The sequence below is a fragment of the Coenobita brevimanus genome, chromosome 21, assembly GCF_032717465.1.
Source record: "Coenobita brevimanus isolate Jiangsu-jjx chromosome 21, ASM3271746v2, whole genome shotgun sequence".
Classification (NCBI taxonomy): domain Eukaryota; kingdom Metazoa; phylum Arthropoda; class Malacostraca; order Decapoda; family Coenobitidae; genus Coenobita; species Coenobita brevimanus.
This window is the reverse complement of record NC_136974.1, coordinates 14,424,976-14,446,594: the sequence shown is the minus strand read 5'-3', so window position 1 is coordinate 14,446,594 and position 21,619 is coordinate 14,424,976.

The following is a 21,619-nucleotide window of genomic DNA, read 5'->3' as shown; positions in this document are numbered from 1 at the left end:
ATAGACAAGGATTGTGGAAAGTGTTAAGAATATATGGAGTAGATGGGAAGTTGTTGAATGCTGTGAAGAGTATGTACGATGGTGCGAAGGCTGCAGTGCGTGTGGATGGTGAACTAAGTGAATTTTTCTCTTTGAGAGTTGGTTTGAAACAGGGATGTGTCATGTCTCCATGGTTGTTCAATCTGTACATGGATGGGGTAATAAAAGAGGTACAAGGTAGGGTAGTGGATGTTGGAGTGGCCCTGGTGAGAGAGGATAGTGTTTGGAAACTCCCTGTACTGTTGTTTGCAGATGATACTGTGTTGTTGAGTGAAGACGAAGGGGAGCTGCAAGGTTTGGTGGATGAGTTTGAGAGAGTGTGTAAGAAACGGAACCTAAAGATGAATGTGGGGAAGAGTAAAGTAATGGTCTTTGAGAGAGGTGAAGTTAGTGAATGTACAGTGAGGTTGAATGGTGAGGAATTGGAAAATGTGAGTACGTTTAAGTATTTGGGTAGTGTGATGAGTAAGGATGGAGGTTTGGAGGGTGAAGTGCTTGAAAGGGTACAGCAGGGAAGAAAGGTTGCTGGTTCCTTGAAAGCAGTGATAAGAAACAGGGAAGTGAGCATGGAAGTGAAAAAGTTACTACATGACAGTATTGTGATACCAACTCTAACGTACGGAAGTGAAGCTTGGACATTGTTGGAAGGACACAAGTCAAGAGTGAGAGCAGTGGAAATGAGTTATTTAAGAGGAGCCTGTGGAGTCACGTGGAGAGACAGGCTGACGAATGAGGATATAAAGGAGCGTTGTGGTGTGGATGTGGATGTGATAGGAAGCGTTATGAGGAACACACTGAGGTGGTTTGGCCATGTGGAGAGGATGGAGGGTGAAAGACTGACGAAGAGAGTGTATGTGAGTGAGGTGGAGGGGGGAGAGGGAGGGGGAGGCCGAGGATGAGATGGAGGGATGGGGTGGAGAGGTATATGAGAGAGGGGGGTGTGAGTTGGGAGCAGGGCAGTGAAATGGCGGGGGACAGGGCGACTTGGAGGCGATTTGTTTGTGGCCACCCCAAACGGGATTGAGGCGTCTGGCAATAGATAGATAGATAGAGAATATATATATATATATATATATATATATATGTGTATGTATAGATTTATATAGAGAGCTGAATGAGAGGAAGGTAATGATTGATTATGTTAGTGTGGATGAAAGGATGCGAAGATGTGTAATGGTTGCAAGAGCTTAAAGAGGTTGGGGGAGTGGACTTTTTGACCACTAGTTGGTGGTGGCCAGAATCAAGATCCAAGTAAGATGGAGAAATAGAAGAAGGAAAGAATGGGAGGAAGGAGTAGTTGGAAGGAGAGTGGAAAGGTTACAAGAGGATAAGAAAAAGGCAGAATATAAGAGAGAAGTGGAGGAACAGTTGGGTAAATATGAGTTGGAGCGGATGGGGGACGTGGAAGGTTTGTGCAAGATATTCACAGAAGAAATATGTGCAGCATGTGATGTGGAGGGAGGGAGAGGGAGGGGTAGACCGAGGATGAGGTGGAGGGATGAAGTTGAGAGGTATATGAGGGAGGGGGAGGTGAGTTGGGGGGAGGGTAGTCAAATGGTGGGTGACAGAGTGACTTAGAGGCATTTTGTCTGCGGCCACCGTTTGCGGGATTAGGGCGTCGGGCTATAGATAGTTAGATAGATGTGATGTGGTGTGTGCAGTGAAGAGAAGATGGAAGGGGGTGCAAGGAACAGCATTGTGGAATGAAGAGGTGAGACAGGCTGTTGCACAAGATAAGAAAACTTACAATGAATGGATGAGTAATAGGGGCGTGGAAGAAGTTGAGATGTTAAAGAGAGAGTTATATCTAGAAAGGAAGAGAGGTGAAAAGATTAGTAAGAGAGAGTAAGAAGAGAATGGACGAGGAATTTGGAAGGAATTATTAGTGTAAAGTAGAGGAACTGTAAGAAAATTTCCTGGAAAGGGGTGAAGAGAGTAAGACAGGGTGGTAGTGAAGTTAGCAGAGGAGTGAAAGATAAAAATGGTAGATTACTAGTTTAGAAGGGAGAAAAATTGAGCAGATGGAGAGAATACTTTAAGGAATTGTTGAACATAGAGGATGGAAGTAATGCGAGTATAAGTGGCTGGGGAATGGCTGGGAGAAGGAGGGAGATGAGAAGACAGGAAGAAATCAGTAGGATAGAAGTTGTGGAAGCAATGAAGAAAGTCAAATTGGGGAAAGCCCCAGGAATTGATGGAGTGCATGGTGAAATGCTGAAGCATGGGGGAGAGATAGTAGTAGAATGGATGTGGAAGATGTGCAGATTGGCATGGGGGGAAGGTAGAGTCCCGAAGGATTAGAAGTCATGTATAATTATTCCCTTTGCCAAGGAGAAGGGGAAAAAAAGTGTGTGGTAATCATAGGAGCATTTGTCTACTTAGTGTAATAGGAAAAGTGTATGGCAGGATACTTATTGACAGAGGTAGGGAAGTAACAGAGGAATTAGTTGGAGAAGAACAGAGAGGCTTTAGAAAGGTAAGAGGTTGTGTAGATCAGATATTCATTCTTAGATCTTTAGTGGAAAAGTTTCTAGAGAAAGGAAAGAAGTTGTATGCGACCTTCATGGATTTAGAGAAAGGATATGACAGGGTGGATAGACAAGGATTATGGAAAGTAATAAGAAGATATGGTGTTGATGGGAAGTTGTTGAATGCTGTGAAGAGTATGTATGATGGTGCTAAGGCTGCAGTGCATGTGGATGGTGGACTGATTGAATTTTTCTCTTTGAAGGTTGGGTTGAAACAAGGATGTCATGTCTCCATGGTTGTTCAATCTGTACATGGATGGGGTAATAAAAGAGATGCAAGGTAGGGCAGTGGATGTTGAAGTGGTCCTGGTGAGAGAGGGTAGTGTTTGGAAACTCCCTGTACTGTTGTTTGCAGATGATACTGTGTTGTTGAGTGAAGATGAAGGGGAGCTGCAAGGCTTGGTGGATGAGTTTGGGAGAGTGTGTAAGAAATGGAATCTAAAGGTGAATGTAGGGAAAAGTAAAGTGATGGTCTTTGAGAAAGTTGAAGTCAGTGAATGTACAGTGAGGTTAGATGGTGAGTAAATGGAAAATGTGAGTACGTTTAAGTACTTGGGGAGTGTGATGAGTAAGAATGGAAGTTTCGAGGGTGAAGTGCTTGAAAGGGTACAACAAAGAAGAAAAGTTGCTGGTTCCTTGAAAGCAGTGATAAGAAACAGGGAAGTGAGCATGGAAGTGAAAAAGTTAGTACATGACAGTATCGTGATACCAACTCTAACATATGGAAGTGAAGCTTGGATGTTGTTGGAAGGACACAAGTCAAGAATGAGAGCAGTGGAAATGAGTTATTTAAGAGGAGCCTGTGGAGTTACATGGAGAGACAGGCTGACAAATGATGAAGTGAATGAGCGATGTGGTGTGGATGTGGATGTGATGGAAAGTGTTATGAGTAACACACTGAGGTGGTTTGGCCATGTGGAGAGGATGGAGGGTGAGAGACTGATGAGGAGAGTGTATGTGACTGAGGTGGAGGGGGGGATAGGGAAGGGGAGGCTGAGGATGAGATGGAGGGATAGAGTGGAGAGGTATATGAGAGAGGGGATGTGAGTTGGTAGTAGGGCAGTGAAATGGCGGGGGACAGGGCGACATGGAGGCGATTTGTTTGTGGCCACCCCTTACGGGATTAAGGCATCTGGCAGTAGATAGGTAGATAGAAACAAATACAGTAATGCCTCTACTATCCGACGTAGTAGAGCCAAAGGCTTGTCCGGAAATTGGTCCCATCCGGATAGCGGGCCTCAGCCTCCTGGACTTGTACTTAAGGACCCTAACCATGCGTAACTTTGAAAGCCACCTAAATAACTTTCTACCGGACATGCATAGCACCTAATTAAACCTATTTAAGACCCTATTCACACCAATATTGGACATGAAGCATGAAATAAATGAACGGGAACCAAAGAATGAGGAATTAGAAGTCACTGTACCTCAGTCAGGGTATGTACAGCACTTCTGTGGCCGCCTTCTCTAAATCTTTGACAGTGGTGAGAATGCTCTTGAAGCACGTACAGTAATCCAGTGTTGTGCTTCACTTACAGTAATTGTTTGCAATGTGAGTTATGATATTTTAACACTGCACATTCTGTTAATTGCACCATGCCAGTTTCAGCTGCCACTTTGCACTCCACAGTTAATTAATCCTTTGTACTCTAAGTTCTAATATCTTAACATTGCACAACACTAAATTCCCATGTGGTCTAGTGGCAAGGTATTGCAGTTTATTCACTGTTTATTCACAAAAAACGAGCACATGTGGCATCCATTGCGATAAGCATCTACTCGTGATCAAAGTTAGGCAGTAACTGTTGGTGAGGGGGAAGCAGGGTTGCCAGATCGCAACTCGGCCACATTACCAAATTCCTCAATTTTCATTACCAAATTTAACTTTTCATTACCAAATTCATAAATCTATCTATCTATCTATTGCCAGACGCCATAATCCCGTACGGGGTGGCCATTTGACTCTGAGTTATTTGTTTTACAGGGAGGGGCACTAACCCTCCACCAACCCACTTGACACGTAGGGAGCACATATGGTAAAGCTGCCATTTATTCTTCACTAATTATACATACAAATGGAAGTACATGTAATCACTCTCCTTATAATTAACAGCATGTTGATTATTTTCACACTATGTAGGCTAGCAGATTAACCAGAGAGAGGAAATGATCCACCATCTGCATCCTGTGTATCCTCATACGTGTGAAAAATCCGTTTGGTAATGCATTATTCTGATTCATTACCAAACGAATTTTTCATTACCAAATTGGCCCACATTTGGTAATGAAAAATACCAAATGGCAACCCTGACAGGGGAGAGGGGAGGGGGGAGGAAGGAAGGGGTGAAAAGGCTGTGGTGTAAACAGCTGTTTGGTGCCGCACGGCAATTTCAAATTACGGGTGGGAAAAAATCTGGATTTGGGGGGGATTTTTTTCTTTTTTTTTGGCCATTTTTGGGTTCCGAAGGTCCAGGCCAACAATGTCCGGAAAGTGGGTGTCCGGATAGTACGGGGATTACTGTATATCTGTCACTCTATCTGTCTATTGCCAGATGCCTTAATCCCTTATACAGGGTGTCCACAAACAAATCGCCTCGACGTCACCCTGTCTCTCGCCATTTCACTGCCTTGCTCATAATTCAGACACCCCTCTCTCCTATACCTCTCCACTCCATCCCTCCATCTCATCCTTGGCCTTCCCCTCCCTCTCTTCCCCACCACCTCTCTCACATACACTCTCCTCATCAGTCTCTCATTCTCCATCCTCTCCACATGGCCAAACCACCTCAGTGTGTTTCTCTTAATGCTTTCTATCACATCCACATCCACACCACAATGATTCTTCACATCCTCATTTGTCAGTCTGTCTCTCCATGTGACTCCACAGGCTCCTCTCAAATAACTCATTTCCACTTCTCTCATACATGACTTGTGTCCCTCCTGCAACATCCAAGCTTCACTTCCATATGTTAGATTTGGTATCACAATACTGTCATGTAATAACTTTTTGACTTGCTTGCTCACCTCCCTGTTTCTTTTCACTGCCCTCAAGGAACCAACAACCTTTCTTCCTTGATGCACCTTTTCAAGCACTTCACCCTCCAAACTTCCATCCTTATTCATCACATTACCCAAGTACTTAAACGTACTCACATTTTCCATTTCCTCATCATCGAGCCTCACTGTACATTCACTGACTTCACCTCTCTCGAAGACCATAACTTTACTCTTCCTTACATTCACCTTTAGAATCTGTTTCATACACACTCTCCCAAACTCATCCACCAAGCCTTGCAGCTCCCCTTCGTCTTCACTCAACAACACAGTATCATCTGCAAACAACAGTACAGGGAGTTTCCAAACACTGTCCTCTCTCATTAGGGCCACTCCAACATCCACTGCCCTACCTTGTACCTCTTTTATTACCCCATCCATGTCCAGATTGAACAACCATGGAGACATGACACATCCCTGTTTCAACCCAACCTTCAAATAGAATAATTCACTCAGTTCACAATCCACACACTGCAGCCTTAGCACCCTCGTACATACTCTTCACGTCCTTCAACAACTTCCCATCTACTCCATATATTTTTAATCCTGTACACAGTCCTTGTCTATCCACCTTGTCATATCCTTTCTCCAAATCCATGAAGGCCACACACAAATTCATTCTCTTCTCTAGAAACTTTTCCACTAAAGATCAAAGAATGAATATCTGATCTACACAACCTCTTCCCTTCCTAACACCTCCCTGTTCTTCCCCAAGCAATTCCTCTGTTATTTCCCTAACTCTGTCAGTAAGTATTCTACCATGTACTTTTCCTGTTACACTAAAAATACAAATGCCTCCATGATTACCACACATTTCTCTTTCCCCCTTTCCTTTGTCCAGGGGAATAATTATACCCGACTTCCAATCCTCCGGGACACTACCTTCTTCCCAGGCCAACCTGCACATCTTCCATATCTATTCTACTACTATCTCTCCCCCATGCTTCAGCATTTCACCACACTCCATCAATTCTTAGGGGTTTCCCTATTTTAACTTTCTTCATTGCATCCACAACTTCCATCCTACTGATTTCTTTCTCTCTTCGTACATCCCTCCTTCTTCCAGCCATTCTCCAGCCACTTATACTGGCATCACTTTCATTCTCTATGTTCAACAGTTCCTTAAAGTGTTCTCTCCATATATATATATATATATATATATATATATATATATATATATATATATATATATATATATATATATACACACACACACACACACACACACACACACACACACACACATACACACATACACACACAGTATATACAGTAATCCCTCTATAGTTCGGATTAATTGGGCGAACCCTGTGTTGAATTATCCAAAAATCCGAATTATTGTAGCTCATGCTTACCCCTGTCCCGAAATCACACCCATGCTCACTAAAACACGACTTTTTCACAAAAACATTGAACAGTACAGTATATTATTATTTTATACTGAAAGAGTGCACAATGGAACAAATGAAATAGTGTCAAACCTTGATAATGAAGTCTTGCAACACAATAGTAGAGTACAGTACACTTGACTGTACCGAGGGTACTGTACAGTTCTTGAAAATTACATTTATTATTACAACTATCACTACAGAGACTGTTCACGTGCACTTATCAGTGGTACCCTTTTCAGACTTGTTTCACTTAATTCGAATTTCTATCTGAATTGTTTGTCTGGTGGTCAATAAAGATCCGAATTAACCAATTTCTGAATTATTTGGGTTTGAATTAGAGAGGGTTTACTGTATAAGTACAGTATATACACTATATATATATATATATACATATATATATATATATATATATATATATATATATATATATATATATATATATATATATATATATATATATATATATATATACACATGTCTTTAGCAAGATGCCTTAATCCCGTAAGGGGTGGCCACAAGCAAATCGTCTCCATGTCACCCTGTCCCCCACCATTTCACTGCCCTGCTCCCATCTCACACACCCCCTCTCATATACCTCTTCCCTCCATCTCTCCATCTTATCCTTGGCCTCCCCCTCCCTCTACCCTCCTCCACCTCACTCACATACAGTACACTCTCCTCCTCAGTGTCTCACTCTCCATTCTTTCAACATAACCAAACCACCTCATTGTGTTTCTCCTAACACTTCCTATCACATCCACATCCACACCACAATGCTCCTTCACATCCTCATCTGTCAGTCTGTCTCTTCATGTGACTCCACATGCTTGTCTCAAATAACTCATTTCCACTGCTGTCACTCTTGACTTGTGTCCCTCCAACAAGGTCCAGGCTTCACTTCCATAAGTTAGGGTTGGTATCAGAATATTGTCTTGTAATAACTTTTTCACATCCATGCTCACTTCCCTGTTTCTTATCACTTGTTTCAGGAAACCAGCACCCTTTCTTCCTTGTTGTACCTTTTCAAGCACTTCACCCTCCAGACTTTCATCTGTACTCATCAGACTACCGAAGTTCGTAAATGCACTCACATTTTCCATTTCCTCCTCATCCAGCCTCACTATACATTCACTGACTTCGCTTCTTTTGAAGACCATAACGTTACTCTTCACAACATTCACTTTTATATTCTGTTTCTTACACACTCTCCCAAACTCATCCACCAAGCCTTGCAGCTCCCCTTCGTCTTCACTCAACAACACAGTATCATCTGCAAACAACAGTACAGTGTTATATGTATGGTAGGGCACCAGATATCATGGCATCCAGATTCGCAAAGCACGTTTTTGTGTCAGCCATCAAATATTCCTGTGATTGAACGTTTGTGACAGAAAGACTTAACAGTATTTTCATGCCCTCTGGCACCACAGGTTTTGGATTCTCGCCAGTGTGATGTGAGCGCCAGCACTCAGCTTTAGCCTGCATTCCACACATATTCAGTGTGTCTGGAAGTTGACTGTTACACTCTCGTTTCCTTGATTAGTAATTGACAGAAATATGCCACCTTGTGCATCAAGTGGAGCCATTGGTGGACCAAGTGATAGTGGAAATTGTGTAAAAAGGCATGAACCTGGAACAGTAGTCAGTAAAGGGAAGGCCAAGTGGTGACTGCCGCAAGGGAGGGGGAAGCTTAAGTGTGATAATGAGTTGAAAAGTAAAATTGTGGGAGAAATGTAGGAATTCTTGGGCTTTGTTGAAGAGCAAGAGAGGCAAGCTTCAATGGAGAGGCGAAACAGAGTGAATATGCTGTGTTAAAGGGGACAACAAGAAAGGACTGGTGGTGTTGGATATGGTGTTGGAGTCAGTGTTGATGATGGAGACAGTGTTGGAGTGAGTGGTGGTGATGGAGATGGTGTTGGAGGTAGTGGTTGGGCCCTCTAGCTCTACCCAAAGCCTTGGATACCCCTCTAGCATTGAGTCGGTTAAGCCCTTCACCGTGGTCTTTCTAGTGAGTGTTATGTTTGAAGGAAGGGAGTGTATGTGTTACTATTATGTAAGTAATATTGCCAATACATACTGTATTTAAGTGTACTGTACTGTATTTTATGATGTTTTTATGTTTCATTGTTAGTTGCTTTATGATTTAATGTGTTAATAGTAACATTTCAGGTAACTTTAAGATATATTTAAAGAAGGAAATACACCAGGGGGTTGAGTTTTCTCATGGGCCCGGTCCCTATTAGCTTATTTCCCATAAGGTCACTGTCCCAACTTTGGCAAAATCAATACCTGTATATATATATATATATATATATATATATATATATATATACTGTATATATATATATATATATATATATATATATATATATATACTGTATATGTATAGATAGATAGATATATAGATATATATCTGTATCTATATCTGTATCTATCCATCTATCTATCTATCTATATATACAGTATATATAAGTGGTAGGTGGCGGCTACCATCATCCACTCACTTGATGTAGTGCTGCCTATTTCTTCTTTAGCTTTTACTGTATCATTCTTTTTCTGTGCGTGCCCTCCTCTCTTCCTATTTCTCCCATCTTTCCTGTCACTTCTTATTGCTTTTCTTTCCTTTACAGGTGGCTTTACATTGAGTGACAAGCCAAATGATTTCCTGCAAGCCAAGAAACCATTTACAATGCTGGGTGGTAACCATATAACCAAACCATACGTGCTCCCTACGTATCAACAAATGGGTTGGTGGAGGGATATTGCCCCTCCTCGTAAAACAAATAACTCAAAGTCAAATGGCCACCCCTTATGGGATTGTGGCATCTGGCAATATATATATATATATATATATATATGTAATCACTCTAATATCCGGACGCCCAATAACCAAACATCCCCACTACCCGGACCTTATCGTCCTGGGATCCAAAAAAAAAAAAAAAAAAAAAACCCCCCCCCAAACAAAAAAGAAAAAAAAAAAAAAAGAAAGAAAGAAAAAAAGAAAAAAAAAAAGAAAAGAAAAAGCCGTCCGTAATTTGAACTTGCCGCGCGCGCCGCGGGAGAGCATTGTTTTGGTGCGTCATTCCTCCGACGTCCGATAGAGCGCCGCTGCATCCTCCCCACTTCTCGCCTGTCTCTCACCACGACTGGACCTACGCTCTTCGCAATGGCTGCCCACGTGCTCGCTTTTGTGGTGGTGCCGTACTTGCTGCAGGGCCTCCTGCTGCTCTCGGGCCTCCTCTTAGTGTGTGTGATGATGGCCCCGCCACCTGAGAAAAGGAAGAGAGTGGTGTTGACTCTGGAAAAGAAGAGGGAGATATTGGAGAAAGTTGATGTGGGTTGGTCTTCTTCCCGCATTCTCCGCGAGTACAACCTGGCCCGGTCGACTTTGTTCGATATCAAACGTTCCCAAGACAAACTCATGCAGTACACGGCTGACTTCTCGTCGCGAAGCAGACGCAACGTGGAAAGGAAGGTTATGTTTACGCCCAAGTTTGCAGAAATCGACCGATCCACGTTGATTTGGTACCGACAGCAACGTGCAGCTGGTGTGATGGTACGTGGAACAGAGCTGAAGGCTGCTGCTGAGAAGTTCGCAAGGCTTCACAACACCCTAGACTTCAAGGCATCCGAGGGTTGGCTCTTTGCGTTCAAGTTGCTACATGGCCTTACTAACCGTAAAGCACATGGTGAAGCATTGGACGCTAACGAGGATGGAGTTGACGAGTTTCGGCACAAGGTGAAACGCTTGAGCGACAGGGAGGGCCTAACTCTCGGTCAAGTCTACAGTGCTGATGAAACTGTCCTATTCTATCGCTCGCTGCCAACGAACACTCTAACCGAGGAGACGGAGAAGCGTGTACCTGGGCGCAAGCTTTCTAAGGAACGGATATCTGCTTTGTGTTGTGCCAGTGCTAACGGCATGCACCGGCTTAAGCCCGTTGTTGTTGGCCATGCAAAGCAGCCTCGGTGCCTTCGTGGGGTGATGGATGTCCTTCCTGTCGTCTGGTACCATTCTTTGAAAGCATGTTTCACAGCTGTGACCTCAGTAATTTTCTCTTCTGAGTTGAGGGTCTACCAGTTCGGGGAGCATCTGCAACACTGCCCGTTTCGTGAAATTTGGTTATCAAATTTCGCATGGCATTATAGTGGGGCACCTGTGCATCTGGAAACTACTGGACAAACCTTTGTTGCACGGTATCCATGAATTTTCCATCGTTATGGAACACATGCTCCACCAAGAATATTCGCTGTTCAATCATCGACACCATTATCACTCGGCCAGTACGGACGTGCACTCCCACTGGTAGTCAACTGTCAACTGAGTCGGGCATTCCAAAACATCTGTAAGCAAGCGGTAACGCTTTCTACTGCATAGTGGAAATATATATATATATATATATATATATATATATATATATATATATATATATATATTCACAGTTAAGTCGCCTAAGGCACGGCTAATTGGTTCTGGACGAAGCCCGCGCCATACAAAACAGTGCCATACAAATAACTAAACCTATGGGAAAATGGAATTTGGTTCTTGACGTTCGCCCAAAGTCCCCCATTTCACCCGACTTCTCCCCATTCTTCCCCACTCTACACACACAACAATGAAGCTGTCAGTCAATACATGTACATTCACTACTTATTTTACGATGGGGTTACATCAGGTCATACCTTAACATGTAACGATTTTATCATAAATCGGGAGATTGAAACACATTATAAAACGGGAGTTACTTCAGCTCAACTTCCCAAAGTCACCTACCCAAGACCGAAACATCGGTCCAAGTTGTCTCCAAGACCAAAACAAACACTGTCACATCAATGCAGGCAGCATTACTCATGTACAGTAAATCATTGCAACAACACAACAAACACACTTGCGCAAAGTTGGCCTGGTGCTACACGATGTATAGGCCTACAGTAGCACGATGATTGGCTGGGGGGCACACACGAACGAACGGAAAAGACAGAGCTTTGAAGGGGCGGCGGGACCGCAACTGAACCAATACTATGCTCTGCAACCTGGGGCCGCCATCTTGCCTGAGACAAACGACAGTCACCTTACGTGTGCCTGGTGCATTGTACAAAATTTTCTGATGGCAATATCGTTATAGCGGGAAATTTATTGTAAATCAGATTTTGGGGTGGAACTTTTCTATTATCGTTGTAGCGAATTATTGTACACTCAACCCTCGGCTATCACTCCCAATTGGTCCTGCTGTGGCTGCGCTATAGCTGAAACCGTGATAGCCGAATTGAAGAACTTATGGAAATAATTCTAATTGTTGCCATGACCTCAATCTTTACCCCTAAGATACCCATTTTGTACCACATATTAACATACAATAGTCCAAAAATGAGCATGTTTTATGATGTGATCATGATTCTTATAAATACCCCTCACAGTTGATTCACTGATGTTATATTTCTTCTCCACACTTCGCTTGGTCTCTCCATTGTCTATAAGTTTCACATTTCCAGTTTATCTGCATAACTTAGGTTCTTCCTTTTCTTTTATTTCCCTGCCAGGTGCCGCAGCATTTTGTTGGGTGATGGTAGTGGGACAGGGAGGGGGTACGTTGGCCATGGTCATATCATAAAAAAGGTTATTGTTCTCACTGTCACTGTTCACGGTCTGAGGGTGCACACTTGAATGGTTTGGCGGGCAGGAGACTCGGTCGGGCGGCCAATCAGCGCTTGGCTGGCGCTGATGTCACACGACCTATCATGGAGTGAAGCTTTTGTTGGCTGGGCGGAGCACTGGAGCCTGGTCTTGAAAATTTCGAGCATTTCCGATGCGTGATAGCGGGCATTTAGTGCGTGATAAAGGTATTTGGGTAGTTTTTTATATAGGCGTGATAGCAAGATACGCTATAGCAGAACCTGTGATAGCCGAGGGTTGAGTGTATACCAAATCAGCGTAAAACGAGTAGTGACTGTATCACACATAACAATAGGCACAAAAAACAGGAGGGCGATCAGCCTTGTGTCTTCTTGGGCAATACCATGCGCTGCAGATCGAGTGAAAAAAGGCTCGGCCAAGTTGCATAAATGAAGGACTGGGAGTAACAGTTAACTCTTGCATTAGAGAGTTGGACAGAAAAGGGATGATAGTTTGCTGCTAGACGGGTGCTATGTGCCCATCGTAGGGGTGGAGGAATGCATGCAGACAGTTCAGAGGAGCAGTGACCATTGAAGTAGTGATAGAAAAGAGATAAAGATGCAACAGTGCGATGAAGAGGCAGAGGTTGAAGAGAGTCAGTAAGAGGAGGAGAGTTAATGAGACAAAAAGCCTTTGACTCCACCCTATTGAGAAGAGCTGTATATGGGGAGCCTCCCCACGCATGAGAGTTGTACTCTAAACAGGGGCGGATAAAACTCCTGTATAGAGTCAACAATTGTGCAGGGGTAGAGAGGTAACGGAGCTGGCTTAGCACACCTAATCTCTTCGAAGCAGATTTTACAAGAAATGTAATATGATCTTTCCAAGATAAGTCTGGAGTAAATGAATACCCAAGCATGTTCAAGGATGATGCAGGATTAAGCTGAATATTATTAAACATTAGTGGTATACCTGTGGAAGATTTTGTTGGGTTGATAGGTGTAAAAACTGAGTCTTTGCCTGTGGAAAACTCTCGTCTCTATCGAAATTTCTATATTATATAAAATGTATTTCAATTATCCAAGATATGAAAATGATCTGTGATGAATGATGTATAATTATATCACTCAGTTGTTAGCTGCTTGATTGGCGTGATCAGCAATGCATAGATTGGGCCAACATTTTATTATCATTCTTGACCCAGTTTTCAAAAAAAGTTATATTTATATATCCGTCCAATACATGTTTTACACCAATAGGCCCATATGTGGAGCCTCTGTGGTACAGTGGTAAAGTGTGCTTTTTCGTACATTGAAGAACAAGGGTTCGTGTCCCGCCAGGGTAATAAACTTTGGGAGCATTCTTCAGGCCACGTACTGCAGTTGCGTACACAAGGGGTGCTGTGGTTGAACCAGTGTCCCATACTATAAAGTATGGTTGCACCCAGTTGGCTTGCATGGGCCTATTACACTTGGTTCACAGACTACACACACATCCAAAACCATTCGAACACTGCAGTTACACTTACAAGCACTTCTCACCCTACTTACAATCTCTACTATACAGCCTAAGCCACTTGGTAGAGATACATTGGCTGTATCGTCCCCACTTCAGTTGGGATAGGCCAGTCCTGCAGTGGACACACAAATGGCTGATGAGATGAGATGAGATAGATAGATAGATAGATAGATAGATATATTATATGTATAAAACCATTACTGCCAGGAATCAGTCCAATGTATGGTTGCTGTTTCAGCCCAATGTCGGAAAAAAGTTTTATTTATATATCGGCCCAACACAAGTTTTACATTATTTCGCCCGATATAAACAGAATATCATGGCCAGGAATTGGTCCAGTGCATGGTTACCATTTTCCCTTAGTTCCTGTATGTGCCAGTGTTGGCCCGTCATTTCAGTGTTTGCTGGATATATGTTGATTCATGTAAATATGTACTGCTGTATCAGACCTACTCATAACCGTTACAGAACCATATGTGAGCCAGCATTAGTTTTTTTTTTATGCGAGGAAGAAGGAACCAAAGGCCATGAGCCCCCAATAACATTTCCCTCCAAGAGAAAAAATACAAGAAAGCCAAATTCAAGATCCGATCATTCCGAGATGCCTGGACACACTGCGTTTGAAAGACTGGAGATCATAGGCAGCAGGAAATACTGTACAGACAGAGGGAGACAGTTCCAGAGTTGACCTGTTGCATAAAAGAAGGACTGGGAGTAACAGTTAACTCTTGCATTAGAGAGTTGGACAGAAAAGGGATGAGAGTTTGCTGCTAGATGGGTGCTATGCCCCTGTCATAGAGGTTATGTATCAGACCATTAAAGGCAAAACTGCATATCCGGTTTTCTTCTCTTTTTTACAAGATGAGAGACCACCTTTGAATTACTTGAACTGAGCTGAACATCATTCATGTCTTTGTTGAATAGTGATATTCAGCACAATACAAGGTGATTCAACCCGCGCCGTCCCGGCGACTTGAATTAACGCGGCAACATTGCAAGGTCCCTAATTTGCACAATTTTCAATTTTCGCGAGTGATTTCACGAGTGACTTTTGGCATGTATACACGGGACATCTTCCTCTATTCCTCTACAAGATGCCAAGCAGGAATAATGCCTTACACCGCATAAGCTCTCCCCCCCCCCCTGCACGCCATTGTCTCGGCAATTCACCTGTTACCAGTGACCTGGCCAATAAAGACATTCAGGGCCAGAGTGATTCCCCAATCGATGACAATGTGGAGGACAAAGTTTACATAGCATTAGAGGAAGAAACAGTCAGAAATGATGATCAGGTAATGTGGGAAAAAAAAGGTCATGAATGGTGATGAGTTAGTGAGTGAAACTATGCTTATAATGCCTATATTACTGTTTGAAAACCAATATGCTCTTGTACTACATATAAATTCGTACCAAGTAAATAAATAAATACTGTTTATGAGTGGATAAAATAGTTACCCTCCCATAGAACTCGTTTTCTTTGGTGCCAGCCTGTTAGAAAACCCGGTCAGGTAAAGAAGTACTTGTACCTAAATCGCGTATTTTAAACCTCAAGTGAGCGATTTCTCTATGAATTTTTGATGTTTCTCACCAAAAGTGGATGTTTGAGCCCCCCAAAAAAAAGGTCCAAACACGTCAGGATGGGGCGGGTTAAAGGTGGTTTTGGAGTTTGGAGAAAGGTTGTGATAATTCTGTTTATGTCTTGTGGCTGTCAAACATCTGCAGTTTATAATTTTTGGTTCTTTGTTAAAGCATGTCTGGTATATATTGCACACATAATTCTACTGGACAGATTGCCATACCTGTATAAGAGCCAAATAGTTTCAAATAATACTAATAATAAAAAGAAAAAACAGGTTAAGCATAGGAAGGGGGAAAAAAAGTACACACTACACAAAATCAATATTTATTTTACCACAGTAATAACGAAGCATCTGTTGAACTTCTAAGAAAACACAGAGCTTTGCCAAGTCAAATTTATTGTAAAGAGTGTAATTTGCCCTGCAAATATTGGGAAGATAGACATCAGTGGTACTGCGGGTGGTGGGAGAAAAGTTGGAAAAATAAGGGGAAAATCCAGTGCAAATTCAGTTTTGGATTATATTAATAATAATAATAATTATAATAATAATAATAATAATAATAATAAATAATAGTAGTAAATAACCAATTGCTATTCAGAAAAGTTATAATATAATGCATAATTTTCTACTTTTCATGTAAAAACAGAATATTTAAGATCATCGATCAACTAACCATTATGTGTTTCAGTGTTCTCTATCTAAAATTAACTTAAAAATGGTAAAATTTATATACTGTATTGGCAAACATGAAACAAACTGCTGGAAATGGCATGATAAGGGTTTGACTATATATATACCCAATTCAGGTATATGCTAGCTCTGGCAACAGTATTCTGTTTCAATTCTGGTTTGCTAGAATTGGAATGAAAGAGTATTTTGTGCACTAAGCCAGTGCAGGTCACTTGCAATTTGCCACAACCCAGCAGTACCGATACTAATCTGGAATGAGGCGATATTGGCCCAATAACCCCACGTTATCTGGGTACGGAGCCTAACCCAACCTAACTCAGAAAACCACCTACTGTACATAACTCCCTGCTGGACATGCATAGCACCTATTAAGGTCCTAATCACACAATTAAGGGACAGAAAGCATGAGATAAATGAAAAGGAACCAGAGAATGAGGATTTAGAGGTGAGTAAGGAAGTTATTTAGCAGTGTACAGGGTACTTACAACACGTCCGTACTCGTTCTATTACGAAGGTTAATCCGCCTCCTCTAAGGCTTTGGCAGTGGTGGAAGTGCTCTTGAAGCATGTACAGTAATCCAGTGTTTTGCCGCACTTAATCCTTTGCACTGCGAGTTATAATTGTTGAACACTGCACATTCTGTCCTTAATTGCGCCATGCCAGTTTCAACCACTAGTTTCAGTTGCCAGTTTGCACACTGAATTTAATCTTTGCACTCTGAATTCTAATTAACACTGCACAACACTGTAAAATCCAGTGTGGTCTAGTGACGAGGTATTGCTGCTTATTCACTGTTTATTCACAAAAATGAGGATGTGCGGCATCCATTGCAATGAGCGTCTAGTCAGAATGGTCGTTAGGCGGTAACTGGAGAAGGGGAAGCAAGAGGTGCGCATAAGCACAGCCATTAGTACGGTTGAAAAAAAGTTGGATTGTTTTTGCCTTTTTATTTTTTTATTTTTTTTAATTTTTTTTTGGGGGGGTTCCGAAGGCCTGGGCCCAAAATATCCGGGTAGTGGGGTGTCTGGCTATCGGACGTCCAGATATTACAGGGATTACTTGTGTGTGTATACTGTGTATATATATATATATATATATATATATATATATACATATACACACATAGATATCTGTATCTATCTATCTATCTATCTGTCTATCTATATATATAAAGTAAAAGTCCATTAATCTGAACACGGATGATCCGAAAACCCCATTAATCTGAATTTTTGAAGAAGGCTGACAAAAACTTCAAAAGTAAAAAAAAAAATCAATATGAAAAAATTCAAACTGGGCGCCAGATGCACCGAAGTGCCGAGCAGTATGGTCATGGATCAGGTAATGCATGGATTGGCAACTTCTTGTAAACAACTGACCACTTTTGGATCTGTACTGTAGGTTTAAGGAATTTTCCACTGTTATACATATTAAGTTTTTGTGCTTTTACAATACGTGCATATTATTATTAACCCTGGACTTACTCTCTCTAGTTGGATATACCTGCCTACAACTGCTGTTTTCAACTATGCATTACTGGTGAATTAAACAACCCATAACATTTCTTAATATACCAATTACAGTTCATGTCTTCAGAAATACATTATTAACCCCTACACCGCGGGCATGTTTACCGATGTTTTGCGTGTGCCGCGGGGTTATTCGGGCTCCGACAGACTCTCAAAAAATATTTGCCAAAAATCAGTTATTAGTCCTAGAATATTAAAATTATATATGCTTATGGCACATACCTTCAGCTTTCTCCTGGAATGTTTGTTGAGCCTTCGTCAGTTACCGTAGGACTTGTGGAGACCTCTGAAGTTGGGTAACCAAGTCTCCACTTTACACTTCCCGACAACCCGTAATATGATTACCACAGCCAGATATTAACACTATAAACACTACTCTATGATTTTCAAGTAGTTTGGGATCCATACTCCAAAAAAAAACCCACTGTGAAAGCAATGAAAATTATGAGCGCGTCTGACCGCCGCACTTGCGCTAGTTCGCGCTTGGTACTCTGTCATTTATTATTCATAAAACCCCTCACACTTTATATTTCTATTACTATATAACACTTATATATATCTACAGTCTTTATCCATAAGTTTCCTTCAGTAGCATTAGTTTATTGTCACTGTAGGGATTCAATTTCTTTCAGTAAAATACGTAGCATTCACTTTCTCGTCCTGTATACTAGCATTGAGAGTGAATGTCACTTTCATCTTCACTCTCATAACTCATAGTATTCAGACATGCTAGAGTGAAACTTTCACTTTCATTACTCCTAGGGTATATACTCGTATTCTTATAATACTACTCATTTACATTTTTATTTACGTTCTCTATTTTATTTACATTATTTACATTTCTATTTTATTTACACTGTGTTATGCACTGTCACGAAGTAACTTATAAAACTATTTTCCATTGTTCACGTATATTTACATTCATTACTTTCACTTGCTGTTTACACATTATTTACAATTCCACTTGCACTGTTTTACTCAATAGAAAGATCGTAGTCACTCTTTTATCAATTGTCAGCCCTTTACCTCTTTCCACACGAGGTTTAGTAGGGGGTAAAGGTCACAGGGCCCTTTGCATGGGGGTGAAAATGGCCCTGAAGTCAGCAAGAGAAACAGACGCGTACCTCCTCTTCGGAAGATGAGAGAGAACTGATAAGGGAGGGCCGGCCCGGGTAGAGGCCTACTTAGGGGATATTCAGTACTACCAACGTAGCTCTTGAAACAGCTATGTATTTCACTGAAATGATTGGCAGGAAATCTAGACAATACATTATAAATTAGGTAGTTCCAGGTGAATGTAAATATCACTTAGGCTTCTCCATTCCCTCCTTATATGTATGTTTATTATGAAAATAGATTATATGGCATATTTCAAGGGGAAAAAAACAGCGAAAATTAGCGAACGAGTGCACGTGAGGTGTTGTCAGGTGATAATTAGCCAATTCCAGGTGTATGGCACTCTCACTTACCTTATTTCTTTCTTGTATATATTATTTGGTATAAGAATAGGACATAGGGCTTATTTCAATGGATGAAATCAGTGAAAAATTCCAGGGAAGATTTACTTAGCGTAGCACGGCCGGGCAGGCGAGAGGATAGGGTAATGGAGGGGGAGTAGGGAGGGGAGTCAAGAACGGGGAGAAATGGCTAAATTGTCAACAATGGTTGGGAGTACAGATGAGATTAGGAGTGCTGACTAGTGTCGGACATTGGCAATACTGATAGATGATACAAGCCCCCACTTGGAAGCCCGGGTGAATTCAAAATAACACAGAATCACAAAAGCGACACCCCGCGGTATGATCCCTTGCTCCCAAGCGTCACGAAAGTGACGCCCCGCGGTTAAGGGGTTAAGTAAAAAATTTGTGTAATATGTAATGTGTGCCATATTGTATTATGAATGAATGAAAGTGATCCATTCGATAAAATTTCAGTATAAACATGAATTAAAGTGTCTTAGGGGTCCCGCCCGAAAATTCGAGAAATCTGATAATCCAAATTATTCCTGGCCCTCTGCCATTTGGATTAATGGACTTTACTGTTTATATACAGTTATACAGTATATATACTGTATATATATATATATATATATATATATATATATACGTTGGGTCTGGTTAGTACTTGGATGGGTGACCGCCTGGGAACACCAGATGCTGTTGGCATCCCTACGTGTCAAGTGGGGTTGGTGGAGGATTAGTGCCCCTCCCTGTAAAACAATTAACTCTAAGCCCTTGACCACCCTGTTTGGGATACATGGCGTCTGGCAATGGATGGATGGATGGATATATATATATAGGTAGGGAGCCTCTGTGGTACAGTGGTAGTGTGCGCGTTTCGTACACGGGTGAGCCAGGGTTCACGCCTCGCCAGGGTAATAAACTTTGGGAATGTTCACCCGGCCATGTACTACATTGGCGGACACCAGGGGTGCTGCGGTTGAACCAGTGTCGCTTACCATAAAGTATGCTTGCACCCAGTCGGCTTGCGTGGGCCGATTACACTTGGTTCACAGACTACACACACATCCAAAGCCACTCCAACACGACAATTACACTAACAAGCACTTCTCACATTACATACAATATCTACTAGACAGCCTAAGCCACTTGGTAGAGATACATTGGCTGTATCGTCCTGACTTCGGTCGGGATAGGCCGGTCCTGCAGTGGATACTCAAACAGCTGATGATGATGATGATGATGATGATGATGATGATATATGGGTAGAGTGTTTTAAATATTTAGGGTCACATGTTGCTGTGGATGGAAGAATAGATGCAGAAGTGAAGTTTAGAATGAATGAAGTAGGAAAGGTGATGGGAGGAATGAAAAAGGTGTTTAGATGTCGTTTGCTTAGAATGGATGTAAAGAGAAGGCTGTATGAGGGTGTTGTGGCACCGACTGCTTTATATGGAGCTGAAACATGGAATATGGGTGTATCAGAGAGGAAAAGTTTGAATGTAATGGAGATGAGGTGTCTGAATAGTATGTGTGGAGTGACGCGTTTGGATCGAGTGCGAATTGATGAAGTGCAAAGGAGAACAGGAGTTGTTCGGGAGATGGCTGATAGAGTTGAGCAGAGGGTGTTGCGATGGTTTGGGCATATGGAGAGAATGGATAATGAGCGATTGGCGAAAAAGATAACTGTATCTGATGTGAGAGGTGTAAGGCTGAGAGGGAGACCACGAATAGGATGGATGGACAGTGTGAAGAGAGCGCTGGATGTGAGAGGGATGTCTGTTGAGAAAGGAAGAGTGGCTGTGCATGACAGAAATAAATGGAGAGAAATTGTGAATGAATAAATGATGACGCAGCCCTGAGGGGATATTCTCCCGCATTTGGTCTGATCAGCTAGTCAGGTCATTTGCGGGTAAGGGGATGGGTCTATTATGATGTGGCAGGGGTAAACCAGCTCTGCTGTCGGGCCCTGCTGCGGATGTCACTGATTGCACTGCGCAGTTGACCCTTGTGCGGTGTGGTGCGGTGAGGAACTGTCCCTTCTCCCCTTTGGAGCTAAGATGCGAATGAATGTGTTTGAATGGATGAGTAAATGGGGAGTGTGTTGTCCTGTCTTGGCTACCTCCCTTTCCTTGGGGGAAGCAGCCAAGGTATATATACACATATATATATATATATATATATATATATATATATATATATATATATATATATAT